Source organism: Triticum aestivum, chromosome 5B (genome assembly GCF_018294505.1).
Source record: "Triticum aestivum cultivar Chinese Spring chromosome 5B, IWGSC CS RefSeq v2.1, whole genome shotgun sequence".
NCBI lineage: Eukaryota > Viridiplantae > Streptophyta > Magnoliopsida > Poales > Poaceae > Triticum > Triticum aestivum.
In genome coordinates, this window is record NC_057807.1 from 679,880,694 (window position 1) to 679,891,673 (window position 10,980).

Sequence of the window (10,980 nt, forward strand, 5' to 3'; positions counted from 1 at the left end):
CAAAGCTGGACAAAATAATAGAAACATTAAGCGTAGAATGTGATGTACCTAAATTAGCTGCCTGGAAACATAGGGCCTATGCTAAATGATTGAAGGGTGAGCAACAACTTCGAGCCGAGAATTGGAGACCGGCGAAATAGAGTTCGGCCATAGTGTATTGCTTGGAAAGGAAGGCATTGCACTGAAGGGTGGCGCAGGTGGTAATGGAGGAGGTGGCGATGAGTATTGCGTCAGGCGGCAATCAGATTTAAACATGTAAGATATGGGCATCGATATGAGAGAGGGCGAGAGCCATAGGAAAAGGGGTCTGGTGAAGAAAGAACATGAGAGATGGGTGTGGGTCAGTGGGTGTTATCGGCCTGGCTAGCCAACGTGGTACATGCGAACCTTTTTTCTTTTCTGAGTTGTGCTGGGCTAAATCTAACGATATTTGTATGTGTTCATATGTCATTTATTTTTCAAAACAAAATAAATAATTTAAATGTAGAATAATGTAAAATCAAAATAAGCATGTTCATGAATTCAAGCTCATTAACTCTTTTATTTTTTGTTACATATATATCCTTGTCATTTTGATGGTAAAAAAACTAATAGACAAACCACTGTTTTCATATTATTACACATTCTTTATTTGTACTCACATATGCACTTATGAAGACATGTGTTGCACGTGCACGCTTTACTAGTAATAAGTAACAGGACACATAGCTGAACCAGGCTTACGACTTGAGATCCGAAACCATGGACACGTCCACACGACGTCGTTGGAGTTTGACACTGTCTCCGCAATGTCAGCCCCCTCGATCTCCGCGAGGTAGAGCCCATTTGTCGCCGGGAGCCTGGTGAGCCGATGACCCAGCCGGCGGCCGTAGCCAGCCTCCTCCGATAAGTACAACCATAGCCACGCCTCCGCCTCTACGTCCTTCAGGCAACGTGCCTTTTTGAACATAGCGCCGCCTACCCATGCGGAAACAACGACAGCCTCTGGAGGGTGCGTTGCAGCCAGTACCGATCAAGGCAATGCCGTCGGATACACCATGGCAGCCATCACCACCTGGCTGGCTTGCCTTGTCAGTGGATGGTTCTTATTCAACGGGAAGGGCTCAGTGGGAGTAGGCATGATCCTACGGGATAACTTGGGCTCTGTCATTTTTTTTCATCATGTCAACTATTGTTCTACTGTACCAATGCTCTCGAGGTGGAAATTCAAGCTATTAAGATAGGAATGTCTATGGCTATCGAATGGTTTAACCTTCTGATCTTAGTACATTCTGACTCGATGGTGGCCCTTTCTTCTATGACTAATGCCTCACTTGATAAATCACCCAATGGTCAATTGGTTTAGGAGATGAAGAACTACATACTGCCGAGGGAGTTTAAACAAGTAAAGATCCCGAGATCACAGAACATGGTCTCACAGTCTTGCTAATTATGCCCGAACGGCTCGTAACACTGCTTGTTGGTTGCAACCCCCCCCCCCCCCCCCCTCATTCATAATCTTGTATTAGCTAACTACAAGCCTGGTACTTTGGAATAGAACTTCTTTTAAACCCGCAAAAAAAGGCAGCTTCTACGTTCTGACAAGTGGGTACATGACTCCGATCATCCGGCTCCGTGACGTGTGGCATGTGGGCCACAAGCATCTTGACCATCCACGACCCTGATGAGTATGTGGTGGTGTTACTCTAGCCATTAGGGCTGGTTGCGTGGACGATTTTTGGTTTCCCTCTTGAACTCTATGACCTGATTCTCAAGTTCATAATTTGGCATGTTTTTTGGCTGCTAATTCACTCTTTTGTTTCTTTGTGCATGTGTTAATTGATGCTTGTAACTCTTGTGATCTGTTCGTTAAAATTGGTTGTGGTACTGGTACCAAAGAGGCAAAGATCATGGACTTTTTCTGATTAGCAACTCAGACAAAGCTTGGAAGTACTCCCTCCTTCCCAAATTACTCGTCGCTGAAGTGGATATATCTAGAACTAAAATACATCTAGATACATCCATACGTGCGACAAGTAATTCGGAATGGAGGGAGTACGATGATATTTGCTAACTTTCACACATTGGTCCAGCCCCTCATCTACAAAGCACGTCTTACAACAACGGCGGGGAACAAGAGTAACCAGGGTGGATGAGAAATCCGAGATTGCCAGCCCATCCACCCAATGATCCTCCCACTGGCGGAGGGCCTCCAGTGGGCAGGATATGGCAGCCGCCATACCTTGATTTGGAGCAAAAAAAAATTGTATACGTATGTATGTTACGACTACCTCGGTGGTTGGTTTTGATACCTGGCAGTTTTACGCTAAAAGGAGAGATGGACAGACGCATCCAGCTAGTTGAGCTAGGAATAGGGCTGCAAGAAAAGCTCGAGGCTCGTGAGCTGCTCGAGATCGACTCGTTTTGTGGCTCGACTCGAGATCGACTAGAAAAGAAACGAGCTGAGTTCGAACACTTTATGTAGCTTGGCCGAGAAACATGACTATCTTGAGCCAATACTGGCTCGCTTAATTTTAGCTCGATAGCTCGACATAATACTATTATGTTAAATGACCACGCCATATATTAAATGAAAATAAGATAATTCGTTACTACAATATATGATGTGCGTTATTTGTCTCCATTTTATTTACCAGCAAACATGGAAGCTTAATTAAGTGTAGAAAAGATTTAGGTTTAATTATTGTACGTGGCCGACTTCATCTTAAATTTCCTGTTGTTTTGGACAAAAATTTCCCAGCATATGCACCTTCGTTTTCTTGTTTTTTCATCCATGAAGACCACCATCTATTGCTAGTTCGTCTGAGAGACCAAGATGAGTTCTTACCCTACAAAGTTGCTTCGTGTTGTGTCCTTATCTAGTCAGAATAATCATCATAGATTTATAATTTTTACCATCTCATTTAGATAAACTAGCTTGATATCGACTCGAGATCGTTACAAGCTGAGCACGAGTCATGTTCTAGAGCTCGATCTTGAGCTTCACTCAGCTTGAGCTCGCTCGAATTTTTATATGAGTTGAGCCGAGCCAACTCCAACTCGCTCGAACTCGACTCGTTTGCAGCCCTAGCTAGGAATCGATCGAGCGCCCACGCACCAAGCAATGGCTGGTTGAGGCGTCGAGCCAGGTCGAGAACGCACAACCCAATCGAGACGCACACGCACGTCTCCACGACTCCACCCACTTCTTACACCACCCGACGGACGACGCGACCAACCCTAACTAGCGCGGCGGCGCCGGCTGCCAGGTCGCCAGGACAAAGCGGGCGACCGCGATGGGGCAGCCAACGGCAGCTTGCCAGGTCGCCAGGACGAGGCAGGCAACCGCGACGGGGAAGCCAACAGCGGCGGCAGGCTGGGGTCCTAAAGGGCAGCGGCAACAAGCGACAACAGCGTCAGTGAGAGCTCCAGTCGGGACCTAGGCGCCTAGCGGGTAGGACATTGCCATTGCCTAGGTCTTCTAGACACCATTGAAAGTTTCATTATGGGTATGATTTAGGTTGTTTTTCCTATTGATACATGCCTACATTTTTATTGTATTTGGTTTTTCGTTGTAATGCGTATTGATTCTTCCGATTTGCATCAAAACAATTATTCCCTTCAAATTTTGCCACACCTTAATCTTTTTCCCGTCCTCCGCCTCTCGATCCTCCCGCTGCACTTCATACGTAGTAGCAGTGTATTCTTGTACCACTGTGACCTTCATATGCCGATAGTCCTAAAAAACAATGCATCTCCTTATTCTCGTACCGCCGAGTACCATTGTATCCCAAAAAAGTATAACATTGAAGTAAGCATATATTTTATTTTAATATGGGCAATATACTTGAATGTCAATAAATACTTTTTTGCTTGCAAAACCTCACCAACAAAAGGCCCGCTGTTGTGCACTTGTCGAGTATGCTCTTGTGTACTTGCATGCATGTAATGCCACTTTGAAACAAATTTCTCAAGGGTAACAAAGCAAGAGAAGAAATTTATCATTGTAATGTCAACACTTCAACAATATATGGAAAGCATCCTACAGGTTTGCAAAATTAAAAAAGACACTAAGGAAACTATATATAGTTTTGAAAAAATGCAATGGTTGCAACAATAATACAGAAAGGTGTTGAAATAGGCTTCGTAATCGGCTAACCGTGGCTGCCACGCATGAGCTTGCTTTTCTGAATTCTCTGGTGCGGGTTGTCATGATCTCTGTTACACCATGCGCTAGATGCTTACTCAATGGTGCACCTTTCACTACCAAGGGAGCCTGCAAGGCTCTTTCTTATGAACTATATCAAGCCAGGACTGATGGAGATTTGCCAGTCACGTGTGCAAAACAAAGTTAAAGTGTTTGGATGGTTGCTATACTTTGCTCACCTGAACACTCGTGCCAACCTCCCGCATAAACATATCATACAAGATGACAGCTGCCCTCGATGCTCACGCGCCTCTGAATGCAGAGATCTCATTTTCTTCAACTGCTTGGCGGCAAGGAAGTATAGCGAGGAATTGGCACCAGACCTCGATTCAACCCCACCAGCAACATTCGGGCCTCTACAACACCCTCACACCTGCCTACAACTCTGACTCCCTTTGTCCTTCTAATTAACCAGATGGTATTCACTGGGGTGTCTCTCACACACCTGGATACTATCCGTGCCATTAGAGATGACATAACTCCTAAAATATCATGTTCTTCGTGATCACGCCGGCATGTGGCGTGATCCCCTATCAGCTGTTGTATCTGGATAAGATGTAATACGATGCAACACCCCTTTGAAATATATTCAGGTGGGGAGCCTTCCCCCCTGGTGACCATTAGAAAAACAAATACTCCCTCCGTTCACATTTTTAAGTCATTTCAGACAGCTCGAAATGGGCTGTTTTGTACATTGTCTGAAATGTCTTCAAGGTTTTATAAAAGTGAACAGAGGGAGTAGCATGAGACGTCACCAAGTATAGAACTAACATACAGTTGCACCTCCCATATGGAAAACATTTTGTGAGATATTACAGGGAATAGGTTCCACATTAAGCATGAGATGATCTAGACCAAGTATACAGCTTGCATCCTCCTAATGGAAAATATTCTTGCTACAACAAGGAGCATTTCTTGTCTATGAAGCAAACAATGCCCACATTGATTTTAACCATGGCTGGTAAAGATTTTGATCATGCCCGATAACCACTCCAGCAATGACCACCATGCATCTAGCTAGAAGCATGGTAACTTTATGGGTGTACGCCAAACTGGTTCGCAATAATAACTGGGATAAATAAAGCAATCAACGGAAGGATACATCAAACATATATTGCTGATATTCATGACGCAACCTTCAATGACACTTTGTTTAATGTCATACACCAGCCTGATGGTCATTGTTTTAAGCATTGGCGCCCATCTGAATATCATTGTGATGAAATCAATCTCACTGCTCCCTCTGCTGAAGCCTTCAATTTTTACTTCTTCAAGATGAGTCAAGGAGATACTTTGGCTCCTCCAGTCCTTGGGCTCATTACAAAGACAATTTTCAAGACATTTTGATGTTTGTGAAATCTAGAACATAAAAACCATTAGAATATATTTTGAAAAAGTAGTGAGCGTAAGATATATAAGCATCATGGAGAATTACCCGGCACCACCCTGATAGGATAACCTTAAGCCTCTGTATAGCGGTTCGAATTTGATGCGTCCCTAGGAGACGCAGCATCAATGCTCCAAGAACATGCCCCTTTGCGCTGAGATGTAGCTCCAACACAGAGAAGTTGGTAATCAGAAGTTTCTTCATCTCATCCGCAAAGTTTAGCAGCGCTGCACCAGAATGATAAATATTCTGCAAAACAAAATAGTTATTAGGCATGATACCATCATGCCAAGAATTAGCATACGCCTTCAAGTATGCAAATATAGCCGAAAAATCTAAAGGATTGACAAAGAGGATAAGAGCCGTACATAGGGAAATATGTTCAAGACAAGGGCATGAATGCGAGGGGGCTGCGAAGACGCCCCTTCCTGGTCGTTGATGCTGCTGAGTACCCCATCTTTGTATTTGTCGCACTCTATATGGTCTCTAACCTCATGCTCTCGAGCGAACAAAAACCAAATAAAAGAGGAAACCGTGTATACGAGCGCGTCAATGAGACCTTCTCCACCATTGGCGTCGCGATAGACACGCTCAGGTCTATCTCGGCCTTGACCTTTAGGTTCAGCTGTTTAAGCAAGGCAGTGTCAATGTCAATGCCGCGACATTTCGTGTCCTTATCGGCGTCAAGGTAAAGCTCCTGTAGCGACGTCGAGTAGATGGTGACGTTGTCTCTATGATTATCTATGGCCGCCCTGAGAATGCGCAAGCGCGGACAGCGGGTGACCAATGTGCCAAGGTCAGGGATGGTGCAACCCTCGAGGGACAGCTTCTCGAGCGCGGGGAACTCGCCCGCCAGTAGCTGTGTGAAGCGGACGGCATACAAGTTCATCTCAATCGACGTGGTGCGGTCGAAGCCGGGAAGGTCAACATTATAGCACCCTTGGTAGCCCTGGGCGAGGATGAGCTCCTGCGGTGAGAGCCTTGCCATGGCACCGAGAAGGGAGACGAAGCGAGCGACCCCAATATTGTATATCCCCATACTGTGCCTCACACTACGAATAGTAATGTGGTTGATTCGGAGGAGGGACACGATGAGGCCGAGAGCTGCAGCAGCTTCAAGCGAGGCAAGAGCCGCTTCAAGCGAGTCCGGATCGGCGTCGCGAAAGGTGATGCTGAGCACACGTAGGCGTGGGCAGGGGCGGAGACATGCCTATGGCAAGTAGGGCTATAGCCCTAGGCCTAGGAACAATGACCCTTATAATTTCTTCTTAAAAAGTATGAAAAAAATCATCAAAGTGCATCATTCAAGGTACTTAGCCCTAGGCGTAATCCGATGCTAGCTTCGCCTCTGGGCGTGGGCAGCACTTGATCATCGTGCCAAGGTCGACAATATTGCCTGAGAGAGACAACCTCTCGAGCACGGGGAGCTCGCCAGCGAGCGGTGGCTTGAGGCGGAGGTGACACGTGTCCAGCTCGATCGATGTGGCCCGGCGGAAGCACGGCATGGTGATCTCAACGGGACGAACTGGTTTTACAACAGAAGACTGCGGGAGGATGAAGACGAGCTCCTCCGGTGAGACCCGCGCGGCGGCGCGCAGCACCGACTTTTTTTTTTTTTTTTTCACCGACTTGGCGCGGGAGTCGTCGGCCTTGCCCCACTCCGTGGACAGATGAAACGGGAAACGGATGTCGAGAAGAGAGACGGCTGCGGGATGAGCGACGCGGTCTAGCGCCGCTATAATCTTGCCGGTCGGGACGTCGCGGAAGGTGAGGCCGTGGTGGCCGACCCAGAGGCCGCGCCACCGGCGCGAGAGGACGCCGGTGCGCGCGGCGGCGCGGACGCAGCGCAGGCGCACGAGGATCTGGATGAGCATGTCTTCGGGGAGGGCGCTGATGTGGTCATCTTCGTCTGGATCACAAACAGGGCGACCTCCATGCGGCGGCGGCGGCGGCGGAGAGCGCTTGAGGCGACGTCTCGGTTGCACTTCCATCAGGAAAACGAGATCTCCTCCGCGTTTCCTGTTTTGTTTTTTAAGGCAAAATATCTCCTCCACGTTTTCCGTAACTCGGCCCAGCTCAATCTTTGATATCACGGCCACAAAGCAACAATATCTCTATCTTTCTAGACATAGGCGAAACCTAAAGGCTGTCTAACGAGTACGCGCGATCCAGCGTTCCCGAGCGGCCGCACCATGGCCGTCCATCTCGCGCGACACGTGGCCTGGGTGGACCGACCAGGTGGGCGGCGTTTTTTTGTCGGGTCGCTTCAAAATTTTGGGAGACGCGCTGCTTCCTATCCTGTCGTTTCCCCGTTCCCCACCTCACACCCTCTCCCGGCGACGAGCCAAATCCCGCTCGAAATCCCTAGCTTCGCCGCGAGCGCGGGCGGCGAGAGGGCTGGTGACGAGTTCAATACAACGAGCGCGGCGACGGCCCGGCGAAGGACCCTGTAGTAGTTCGCCGGGGCTAGGGCGGCGCGCGCGTGCCGTACAAGGAGGAGAAGGCAGCGGCGACAGGGGAGGGGGTGGAACTGGTGGGTCAGCGTGAGGCGGCGGCGAGCACCCGAAGAGCGAGATCCCGCTTTGCTTCAACGACCTAGGTGAGTTCATCCCACTTTTCCCTCCTCGCGCACACATCTCGTGGCTGCTGGGGGTTTGTCGTCATCAACGACCGAGGAGGAGGGAGAGAGGGGAGGGATTTTTCTGCGAGGAGGCAAGGGTCGGGCGAGGGGTACTAGTGGAGGTGGAGCAGCGGGGAGTCGCCGGAGTGCGTGCGCAGGGAGGGTGGGCGTGGTTTTGTGCTCAGCTCAGGTGCGGCGGCCGAGGCTCAAGCGAGGAGGGGCAGGGAGATGGCACGGATGAGATGAGGAAGGAGAGGGGCTCAACCTGACACAATTTTCAGTAGGCAATTTTTCGGCAGCACATGTGTGGTTCAGTATGCAATTTTTTGTGGTTCAGTATGCAATATATCTGTGTTTCAGTAGGCAATACTGTAGTATAAGGTAGTATGGGTTGTGGTCAGCATGGTTTCCCAGCAATGAAAACACTGTAAATATATGTGTTCAACATTTTTGTGTTCATAAGCCACATCTGTTTTTTGTGTAGGGCAAAAGTAATGTCGAACAAAGGGGCAAAAGCGAATTTCATACTGATGTAGGACATTACTGTGGTTTCTGTATGCAATTTAGACATAATCAGTATGCAATAAACATTGTGTTTTAGTAGGGGCATCAGAATAGATAATAGGCTATTTTCGTGTGTTTTTTGTAGGAATCAGATATGAGATGAGTAGGCAAAAATGTAGTCAGTTTCTTCTAACTCATTTTCTTACCTTTTCAAATGCACGCAAGGCAACAACAGAATGGAGGACTCCACGGATGAACAGAATAGCGAGGTACCTGCCCACTCCCCACTGAACAGTTTTTTCAAAATGACTTTCGGCAGAGAATCAGAGAGAATCATCCTTTTTTTCTTTGTGTTTTGATGTCACTTTTAACAGGGAGCTGCAAGAGTAATACAAGGCCATAGGCGTCCTAGGAAGAAGCAAGTTCAGGAAGGTAGAAACAGAGCATCGCCAGCAAGGCTAGTAAAGTTAAACAAGAGCTTGGACCAACGGCAGAAGGATCTGATAGAAACTTACCATCTGGGAGGCATACTGAAGATCGAAGCAACAACAATGCCCGCAGACCTCAGCAGGTGGGTAATGCAGATCTACGACCTAGCTAACGAGTGCATCGTTGTCCTAGGCAGGGGCGAGATCCCCGTAACAGCCGAAAGCGTCCACCACACCTTGGGTCTTCGCAATTCAGGGGAGGAAGTGTTCTATGGGTGGGATGCAGAAGCAATATCTTTCGTAAACAGCAGGTTTAGTTTTCAGAATGGGTGCGCCCCCGAGATAACAACCGTCTACACTATGATTAAAGAGATGAATGGGAGACCAGACGACAACTTCATGAGGGCCTGGCTGATTGTGGTAGTTTGCACCTTCATGTGCCCTACAACGAGCTTATATGTCAGCGCTCGATGCTACCCGATAGTCGCCGACCTAGAGAAAGTGAAGAGGGCTCAACTTCTGTGCATTCATAGTGAATCAGATAAAAGCTTCATTAGGGGGTAGCAACAAGAAGAAGGATGTAAAATGTTGTGTGCACCACATGGTCGTAAGTAGCACATGCTAGGCTCTTTTTTCCTTCTTTTTTCTTTTTTCATACTTATGCTTGGTTGTGTAGTATAGCAGAAATGAGAAAGGCTAACCCATACTGATTCCCAACTTATTCTTACCAGCTTATCTTTTTTTTGTTTGTGGCTGCAAAAACAGGTGTTATATGTAGATTCTCTGGTGGTAGACATCGCAGTACCAGATTTCCCAGTCCGGGTAGAGGCATGGGACAACAAACGTATAGGGCTAGTCACAAAGGCAGACAAAACCCCCAAGGAGGATACGACAAGCTTAGGGTGAGTTTGTTTTTCATCCATCTCTTTTAAAAGCAGGTTTTTTGTTTTCTTTTTGTCCTGTTTACAATGTTACCCGACTAGTTCAGGCAGGTGCAACACAATAGCTTTTTCTGCTTAACAACACTAGCCTAATGTGCTTTTTTTCACTCACCCCACCAGATGAAGCCAAGATACACAAGCAACGGGCGTATGAATAGCCTTTTTGTTGGGTATGAGGAGATCGAGAAGTTTGTTTTCTCAAAGTTGCCACCCGCATTCAAAATAAGTGTAAGTTCTCCAGCTTCTTATTTTACAATTTCACTAGCTTTCCATTTTTCTTTTCAATTGTTTTTTACAGTGAAGTTGCATAGCCCTCTCAATTTTCTTTTTCAGTAGTTTTGCCTACGTGTGAAAACATAGAGCAGAAAACAGAGTTTCGCTCCTATCTCTTCTGCTCACATATGCATCAAATTTTTCAGTAGTTGTTTCTTTTTTCCTATATAATACTTCTTTAGTTCTAAAACCACTCGGCTTTATTTTTTTTATTCATGATTTTTTTTCTAACATTTCTTTTTTCGTGTGTTTTTTCCTTTGAAAATGCATCTTAATGCAGAAGAAGAGGAAAATCGCTGCAATGGTTAGCTCATTGTGCTCAGAATGGTCGGATAGAATTGGTATATTCATTGAAGAGATCGACAGTCTGGATAGGGAGGATGCCAGGGACTCTAGGAGCAATTCACACAGGAAAAAGCGTCGCAGGGCTGCACGCGTTCCGGGCATAAGAATCGAAGAGTCCGAGCATCATGGGGGCATCCCGGAGGACAATGCAAAGTTTATGCCAACCTTAGAGTTAGGGGAAGATGGACAAGCAAGGTGCAGCAGAAACAGCTCTGATGATTTTGTCTCCCCAAGGACCATAGCTTCAAAGCAAAATGAACTCAGATCCAAAATTTGCCCTCGAGGAACAGTGGAAA